Here is an 8,165-nt window from a genome sequence, read left to right as displayed (position 1 = left end):
TCAACAAAAGGGATCTATTCAAGGTGGGCCCACATCAAAGATAGTATCGGTTCACAATGGGCTAACACCAAATCACTGCTCCACCTACGTTGCTCTTAAGTGTGAACAAAGTCCCAAGCTCACGGTGGATATTAATAGGGTGGAGCTGAAGGATGTTTTTTTGAATGGTGGGGCCCCGTGAACATAATGCCAAAAGGTATGATCCAATGACTGGGTTTAACTTGACGAGTGGTGTCTATTTTCAAGTGCGCATGGCTGATCAATGCAAAGTGAAGCCTATGGGAGCAGTCAAAGGTGTTCACATGAAGATTGGTGGAGTTACATTCCTGTCCAACTTTGTCGTTCTCGATATGACTGAGGGTGAACAAATGTATCCTCTACTTCTTGGTAGAACATGGTTGCAGGTAGCAAGGGCCATTCAAGATTGGTCAATTGATGAAGTTTGGTTGCCCTCAGGATCCACGTCCTTACAAATAGATATGATTACTGGTCAAAATTGGGGAAGAGGATTTTGAAGAGGAGGCAAGAGTGGAGGAGTGATGGGCTCTTGGGGATTGGCCCATTTGGAAAAAACAATTGGCCTACGTTGAGGACTCACCCTTTCGAGATGAAACCTATTATGTAGCAGCTTGAGATGATGGTGACAGCTTGACATATTTGTTGCAACGTGCTGGACCATACGAGCTCTCATCTTGGATGGGAGCCTTGGGATCCTTAGTAGTCAACATGGTGGAGTTATGCCCACATGAGGATTTCGAAGCCCATCTTGGTACTTCAAGGATAGTGCAAGATGTAAGCCAGGAAGCATCTGCACCTGGTTTAGCTAGTGTATGAACATATGCCTTTTTGTCTTTGTAATAATCCCCACACGTATCAGCAAATCGTGACTACAAGTACAAGACAAGGTGGTGGTGAGGTCAGCTGGGTGACTCAGGGACAGGATCATGACGTGGCAATGGAGACACAAGATATGGATACCTCATACCAAAAAAAGGACCATGTGGCACGAATAGAGGAAGAGGAATCTGATGAAACTGCTAGTACTACAGAGGAAAATGATGATTCGCTAGAGCACAATGATGCTATTGTAGAAGACACAGATGGAACTGTAGAGGCTGTCAACCCATGGGATCCCTGTGATATCGAAGAAGAGGATGACTAGATGGTGACCACTGCTACCCAAAGGCGGGTAGTCCCTAAGATAACTCCTTGAAGGACAATTGGCACCATTGTGCATACTAATGGACCTAGGGGGGGCTAAGAGTAGCAAACTGGACAACTTGGAGGAACCGTTCACATTCATACTGAGATGTGGAACTTCAGGAGCAATGGGCAAGCCCACATCAAACATGGAGAAGAAGATGTCACGAACCTTGGCCTACTCGACTGTACCTGTGTGAGGATGACCTTCTACTGATAGAAGATGTTCTCAGAACTACATTCGAGGTGGAAGGATTACCATATTGGGGAATGCTCAAGTAAGCACAAAGAGGCAAAAAGAAGATGCACCCACGTGTGGCCTCCATATCTCAACCCATTCAAGAGACACCCAGCCATCTTTTCCTAAGCCTTGGTTGGAAGAAGTAGTGGCAGATTTTCCTTTGGATGATAATCCTACACATCAGGCATTGGGAGAAGTAGAGCCGAACAACTCCACAACAACAAGCATGCCTTAGGTTTATCATGCCTGGGATTGGAGGTACCTCATATTGCAACAGAGGACCAACCGTGACATGTCAAGGTAGCCAATTGGGTTTGGGAGCATGATTATCTTCTTGATATATTGTCCGACTTTTTTCAAGAGTATTTGGATGTCTTTTCTTGGTCATACAAAGATTTAAAAAGAGTCCTTGTTGAGTTCATGGAACATTGCATCAATTTGTATCCGAAAGTAGACCCAGTGATCAGAGGACCATACTGTATGAATCCCAAGTATGGTAAGGCTGATATTCAAAACATGGAGCAAGTGGAGTTGATCTTCCTAGTTGACTACTCTGACTGGGTCAGTGGAATTGTCGTTCGAAAAAACTAGACGAGAAGGAAAAATATTTTCTTTGACAAGTGAGGGAGGCATGGTACTAATTTATTTAGCAGCAAGGGGAGGCAAAGGAACTAGATGTTATGGAAGAGAGGAGGAGGCTCTGTTTGTGATGACGATGAAGATTCAAAAATCAATTTGAATTTGAAGGAGGTTCTAGCCCTTCAACAGGTAGACTTGACTTGGTTGGCTTTTGAACATATGGTACTCATGTGGAAATAGGAAAAACTAGCTTGGAAATAGATGGGGTTGGCTTGGAAGCTGTCGTCGGCTCAAGAACCAACTCAATCAGCGAGAGAATTGATGGGGAAGTAAGCTAGTTCTCGTCATTCAAGTTTGATGATCTAGTTTTATACATGAGAGCAAGTATTGAGGGCCCAATCTACGCTTCGGCATCTGAAAAGGTACTTCTCCAATTATCAATCTGTGGTGGATCATGCAAAAATGATTGCCGAGCTTATAGTGTGCCTAACCCTTGCCCCTTATTTCCCAAAGTTGGTGCTCAAAGTTCTTTTGGAACACAATGAGCTAGCCAACTAGAACTTGCTGATAGTGCTTTTGCAACATATGGTCAATTTTTTTATTGGATCTACTTGGAGAAGAAACAAAAGAATGGTCGGATCTCGAGATCCAGAGTATTATTGATGAGATAGCCATGAGATACTGAGTAACTATTTCCTTCTAACAACCTATCACAAGACATTTCTTGGCACTAGTGTGGTCTTTGGACTATTTGGGGGGATGGGAGGAAACATGAATACTTGTCAAAGAAATGGCTTGTTGATCTAAACGTGATGATTCCTAACCAAAAGGTTGTTGTCCTTCTTTATATAAGACTCTAAAAGGTCCTCTACTACAAAAGTGTTCCAAACACCAATCATGGTATCTCTGAGAACTACCCGAGTTCGTTGCACTTTATAAACACTTTGCAATGTTATTGATGTCAAATGGGTGTGGCTTAGTCGACTTCAATACCACATTCTATCACTTAATCGAATATTCCTCAAGCTCATGTGAATCAGGAAGGTTGTTGAGACATGTAGTCTGAGAGCACAAAAACTAGCCTAGTGCCTTGGCTACAAACAGGAAAATGAAGTGGAAGCAATGGAGATGACAAAGATCTGTAGGTGCAAGTAATGATGCAGGGAGTGTAGAGAATAAAGGAATACACTAAAAATTGTGAGGCAATATACTTTGGACTCCCCCTTAGTCCCCATGCACTAATGGGTGGTTTGGGAGATGCTTGCTAGAATTAATTACTACACATGACACTTCGACTGGAGTGATATGCTATTCCTCTTGGTGATGATAGATTGGTAAGGCTCCCTTAATTACTTCACCTCCACGTGGCAATTCCTCATGAATTTTTGGATTAAACAATACTAAAAAGCAAGTAGATGCTCGAAACGGCTTCACGCAGCTTTCATTAAAGAGCTTGGGTATGATAGGCCTTACAAATCTACGAGTTGTACCATACCATTGCCAAAGATCTTAGTTAAGTTGTAGGGCCATTTCAACCAAGTTTGAGATTGGTTTTGAGTGGCCCTAGCTAGGCATTATACAATAAAATGAGCACACTTTTCTTCAAATGCTTTCACACAATGTGTCAATTTGCCAAGCCTTTTGCCTTCTCTGGATTATTTGTAGCAACTACGCTACTTCGATTCTTGATCATCCAAAAGTGCTAGTAGTTGATGAAATCGCCCCTTGATTGCCTCAGGTTCCCCAAGCTTATGCTTGGTTGACTACTCAAAGACTCAAGACCAAAAGTTCCAAAGGAATCACTACCTCTAAGCCAAACACCATTTTAGAAAAGGGTCAGGTTGGTGGTCATCTTATATGCTTCCCGGTTTGGCATCCCAATCTTGTCGATGGGTACTACCTTCTTTGCAAGAATAGACTTGAGTCTCATTGGTGGACTCAGTTGGTGGACTCAGTTTAGCAATTGCACTAGGGGTAGGGTAATAAATTGTGGCAACTTGGTGCATTGGCGTAAGCTCCTTTGTCAAAGTTTGGAGAATGTGATTCATAAAATGTATCCCCTGATCACTGACACACCTGCCAGCTATACTTATAAATGATATTTTCAAAAAGGAACTTGGCTTGGCTATGGGCTAAGTTATCCCATAGTGCTTTAGCCTTTGAATGGCAAAAATAATGTACTTGTTTTAGGTGCACTAAGCCACATTTTTAAATGGGCCAGTATAGTCCAAGCCCCATCTCTAGAATGCATCCCATGGATGGCTTGGTTACAATGGCATATGATGCTGTGGGCCTACTTGAGCTAATAAGTTAATAATTTAAAAGCTAATAAATAAGTTAATAAGCTTTAATTTATAACTTCAATAAATGATAATAAATATCTTAATAATAAAAACATATTCATAACAAGTTAAATATATACTTGCTAATAAGCTAATAAGTAAAATAAGTTGAATAAGTAAAATAAGTCTGAAAGCTACAAAATTTATCATTATGAACTTTATAAAAAAATAACTTTATAATTTCGGGATCCGAAGCCAAATCAAATACAAAATTTTGCAAATCCGCCATCGTCAAGATTTCCCTCTGGTGTTGATTCTCTAATACGAGCAAGGCTATATTGTGAAAAGAATTTCAAAGCTGGTGGCATAGTGAGACTCCAAAAATTGTACATGCATAGGTTGAGGGGCCCTATCCCTAGGAACCCTAATCTCTCCACCACTTATTCTCCATCCTTTCTCATTTTCCTTTTCCACTTTGCAACCTCCTCCACAAGCGTCTTCTCTGTTGCTGCTTCCTCTCTATTGTTGGAAGATGTTTTTTTCCATGCCCAAGAGTTATTCCAGAGCGACACTGAGGTAGGCTTACTTCAAAATTCATTCTTGCTTCATCCATTCTCGCAACCTCTCGTTCAATCTGGATTTCAAAGACCTCTTGTTTCTTTTGTGGAACCACCTCATGCAGAATGCCTTCCCTGAGCTCAAGCCAGGGGTTGAAATGCCCCCATATCTGCAACAAAACCATGCTCCAAAGAGGGCACGCCAGTGCCTTCCCTGAGCTCAAGCCAGGGGCTGAAATCACTCTAGACGAGGCCAAAAAAGGCCCCCAGAGAGGGCGCACTGGCGTGCCCTTTCTAGGGGCCTTTTTTTGGCATCAGCCAGGGTGATTTCAGCCCCTGGGCCTAAGCTGGAGTTTCCCCATAGTTCAAGTAAAAAAAAATTGTGCTTGTATCATCAAAAAACAAGAATCAATCACAAAAACCACAGTCAACATAATCGACATTTAGAATTAACTTAGATATCCCTTTTCCTAAAGCAATCCAATGATCACACAAAAGTCACTCATAGTCAATGAAGATGCTTTGCCCTATTCCACACTTGGGTAAGACACTTTCCACATACCAAAAAAAAAGAGAATGAGATGGCTCAAAGGCAAATTTGGTTAATCTTTAGGACATTTCAACATCACCAATGCATCTGGAGTGCCCCAAAATGACTTTTGAAGCACCAAAATTGGACTCTGGAGGAGGGAGAAATTACTTTTTAAGGTAAATTTTTTTACTTAAAATAGGGCACGCCGGCATGCCCTCTCTCAAGCAAAAAAATTTGCCTCTTCTTCTTGAAACTTTCACATGCAAATTTTTTTGCTTGGGAGAAGGCACGCCGGCACGCCCTGTTCTAGGCACAAAAATTTGCCTAAAAATGTCATTTCTCCCTCATTCGACATCCGATTTTGGTGGTTCAAAAGTCATTTTGGGGTGCTCCAGATGCATTGGTGATGTTAAAACATCATGATTCTATAACCATTTTTTGGTACAAAAATTGATGCAATTTTAATAATTTTTAACATGACCAATGTATTTGGAATGCCCTAAAATTCTGAAAATGACTTTTGAATCACCAAAATCAGACTCCACATGAGGGAGCAATGACATTTTTTGGTGTGTATGACATTGGCGCGCTCTCTCTGGGGGCCTTTTTTTGGCTAATTTCAACCCCTGGTTGAGCGGATGCCTGGGGCTAAAATGCCTCAGGCAAAGGCAAAAAAAAGCCCCCAGAGAGGGCGCGCCGACACGCCCTCTCTGGGGGCTTTTTTTTTGCCTCTACCTGAGGCATTTTAGCCTCAGGCATCAGCTCAGCCAGGGGATGAAATCACCCTAGGTGAGACAAATTTTTTGTAAGTTGAAGTTCATGAATTTTTGAAGTTGAAGTTCATGCCTTTTTGTTTGCTTCAAGTTCATCTTCAAGTTCCAAGATGCAAGTTTGAAGTTTGAAGCTTCATGCTTCATTTTGGTTTTAAAGATTGGAACTTTTCTGCATTACTATTTTAGTACTTGCTTTTAAGTTTCAAGCTATTGTTTGTATTTTGTTTGTTTTACATTTTGTAGAAATGTTGACCGATCAAAAGTGGGTCCTAGCAAGCGTGGGAGGTGAGGAGGTAGGGGAAAGGGAAGAGGAAATCATGAGCCTCTTGAGGTTGTTGCCCCCATTCCTAATGTCCATTCTATGGGAGCAGAGGATATGGGAGACATGAGCGAGGGGCTTGGAGAGGGCTCTGGAGCATGGCATGATTTTGACCATGCGCTTCCTTTTGAAGAGTCCTCCTTATAGATTGTGCCATACATAGTTCAACTAGAGATCATACCTCCTAGAGAAGGGGGTTCTTTGTCTGAGAACTCTGGATAGGGGGGAGGAGATTCTCCAAAAAACAAGAATATTTTCTTGTTTTCAGTGTCCTCTAGTTCCTTTGTGCAATCTTATCCCTTATGCCAAGGTGAGAGGGCTAAAGGATGATGTATCTGGATTGAAAGACACCTTCAGTAGAGAGGGTTATGTGCAAAAGAAGGGGACTTTTATTGTTTCTCTTTGGACTTTTGGGTGAGAGGACTGCGATGTTAATGAGGCTATCATGTAGGAATGGGACCCTATATGGGTTTCCATTAATGCAGAGTTTAAGGCAGTGCTTGTTGGGCATCCTGCGTGGCAGGTTATGTCGAACAAAATGTTCTATGTTTGGGAGGGCAACCATAGGACCGTTGCATGGCAAGCAGCAATCAAAGAGCGATTTTCATAGACACGTGAGAAGCATTACAGAGTCCTCTGCACAGTCATTGATCCTACACATGTTAGTGAGATTGCTCTGCTATCCATCTTGCAGAGGATGACCTTGTAAGAACTATTTTCCCTTTTCTTAGAAACATTCTTTACTTGGTTTATGAATTCAAAGAAGTCAATTGTTTCCTTTTAGTAGAAAGAGTATTTGATGGCTGATTGCTTTTATTACATACCTCTTATTTGAACATTCATAGCATGAATACAAATGCATTGGATGCTACCTCTTTGAGAGATGAGCTCGTGAATTGTAAAAACATTTGTTCAATCATGAAGAGTACATCAAGGATTTTCTAGATAGAGACAAGAGGATCATTGCCAGCATTAGGCACAAATACACGAAGGGGAGTGAGAAGTGGTATCCTCTTACAAGGAGATACCTTGGCAAGTTGGTTTATAATGTATGTTCTTCTCTTTTGTTATTTAGCAATTAAGGTGCTTTTGTTTGCAGGCTAACATTTGAAGAGATGTGCTTCATGCTACTTGAATATTCAAATCTCTCAAGCACTTAGAAAGAAGCTAGAGCAAGCTAAACAAGCTATGTTAGAGGAGGAGCTTGGGAGGGTGGAGGACAAGGAGTTGGAAGAGCTTGCCACACGATACGGTGAACATATTGGGATGTTGATAGTGTCAAGGAAATGTTGGTATCAAGAGCGAAGATGGATCCTTTTACAACACCAAAGCAGCTGGAGACAAGTGTGGGTAGGGACATGATTTTGGATATGCTTATGGGTGATTCAGCCGAAGAGAATAAAGAGATTGGGGAGGATGAGTTCAAGTTGCTAGAGTATGCCACTCCATTGTCCAGTGGATAAGTGGATTGAGAAGTGCTTATAACATGCTAAAAAGGCACAATGTTTAACATCTAAAGGACTTGAGGCCGTCATGGAACTCAAGAAGAAGTGCAGATATCCTTTCATGCATAGTGTTTTGTTTCCAGGTCAATTGGGTGCACAACACCAACCCCATGTGTTTAAAATGTCCACCAAGGGTCTAGGAAGTGGTGTTGACCTCGTCAATAGAATGAGACCGAG

General features: G+C 41.7%; 1 pseudogene; it reads left to right on the top strand.

Moving 5' to 3' along the window:
• Positions 1-955: 955 nt before the first annotated feature.
• LOC147900330 (uncharacterized) lies at positions 956-7,946 on the top strand (annotated as a pseudogene).
• The last annotated feature ends 219 nt before the right edge of the window (positions 7,947-8,165 follow it).

The sequence above is a fragment of the Dipteris shenzhenensis genome, chromosome 7, assembly GCF_047967505.1.
Source record: "Dipteris shenzhenensis isolate YYH24624 ecotype China chromosome 7, Dip_SZ_1.0, whole genome shotgun sequence".
NCBI lineage: Eukaryota > Viridiplantae > Streptophyta > Polypodiopsida > Gleicheniales > Dipteridaceae > Dipteris > Dipteris shenzhenensis.
Note: the sequence above shows the minus strand (reverse complement) of the source record. Positions and strands in the feature narration are given on the sequence as shown.